Source organism: Pyxicephalus adspersus, chromosome 5 (assembly GCF_032062135.1).
Source record: "Pyxicephalus adspersus chromosome 5, UCB_Pads_2.0, whole genome shotgun sequence".
NCBI lineage: Eukaryota > Metazoa > Chordata > Amphibia > Anura > Pyxicephalidae > Pyxicephalus > Pyxicephalus adspersus.
In genome coordinates this window covers 128615350-128616954 of record NC_092862.1, presented here as the reverse complement: position 1 = coordinate 128616954, position 1605 = coordinate 128615350, and positions in this window count along the sequence as shown.

The window sequence follows — 1605 nt, the reverse complement described above, 5'->3', positions numbered from 1 at the left end:
GTTTATAAGATTTTGTATCATGTTGTTGACTCTGCCAAGTGCGGCCGGCCATGCAACTAACAGGTCACCATCAATGGGAGGTCAGAAAGCTAAAGTTCAAGGACCCCCCACCAGCTTCTGAAAGATCCACAGAACCCTGGTTGGGAATAGCTGTTTTGAACCATTTCTAGCTTTAGGCTTCCCAACTCTTTCTGTCCCACCAACCTTCTTTGGGGCTCAGTGATGAGGGAACACAACTATATTCCCATGCACTGGGATTATTCTTTTGAATAGGCTACATAACTAAGCACAGTGGCCCCAAGGTCATACCTGAACTATTTTCCACACCACAATGCATTTTTAAAATGCACTGGGGTGCCATTAGGAATCAATGGCAGCACATTGGCGAATATGTGTTATTTTCATTACCACAGGGTGCAAAACGGCATATGTTAGTGAATGCATTCCCATAGATATAAATAAACTCTAACACTTCCTCGCCCTATTTTGTTAAAATACCATTGAAACCATTATATTATATTATATTTGTTCAATAAATTCTTTACCCATTGATCCTGCATTGATCCTGCTTGATATCTTGTGAACAACTAACTCCCAGCTCCCTATGGGAAATACAACTTGTATAAGATGGAGTCTTCTGTCCTCTTGTTTCTTAAAATTGATACAATTTTTTTTATTTTTGAAACAGTTTACATGTTATATGTGGTCTTGTTACTTGTACAACACCCCAGCAGTGGATGGTGCTATATCAATAAATAATACTGAACTGTATACCTGGGTATAGATTACCTTCTAAATAAAACAAATTATATAAGTGACCCAGCAATTGACCTGTGTGCGTGCCAGTGTGGCTGACATCTATCAGGTTATAGAGCACTGAGGGGTGAGCACTCTATCAGCGGCAGTGTGAGAAAGGCCCAGGAACAATAGAACGTGTAAGGGATGCAGAGGAAAGCACCGGAGAGTTGGAACCAGAGACCTGCTGGCTACAATAGAGGAAACCTGAGAGAACAGGAAGGAGAAAGTGAGACATTGTCACATAGACAGCAAATACTGTTCCACTCCTGCCCAGTAACCTAGTAATATGAGCAACGGCCCAAACCCATCATATCAATGCAATGACTAAATAGCGGCATCACATGAGATATGAGCTCACAGAAATAAAAGACTGGCCAGCTTAAAAAGGACTCCGCTGTCTAACAAAGTGTTTGTGGGAGAAGCCAAAGACAGAGACTATTGTGCTCTGAATACTTTACTCCAACGGGCATTATGAAGCACTCATCAATCTTTGCTTTGGGGGTTCACAGTCTAAAATCTTTGATACAAAATGTGAATTATGGCCCCAATAACTATACATGGCATACATTTATTATGCTTCCATTGTTTTCCAGAGATGAAGAATTAGATGTATTTTTGATCCAAGGCCCCCAAATGGAGCACCAGTGATCTTGTGTGCTCCAGTAACCATTTATGCTCCAGTGATCCTTTATTCTTCAGTAACGGGTTGTGCTTTAGTGATCCTTTTTGCCCCAGTAACACTGTGCTCCAGTGAATCTTTTTCTGCTCTAGTAATCCTTTATGCTCCAAAAACCCATTGTGCCCTAA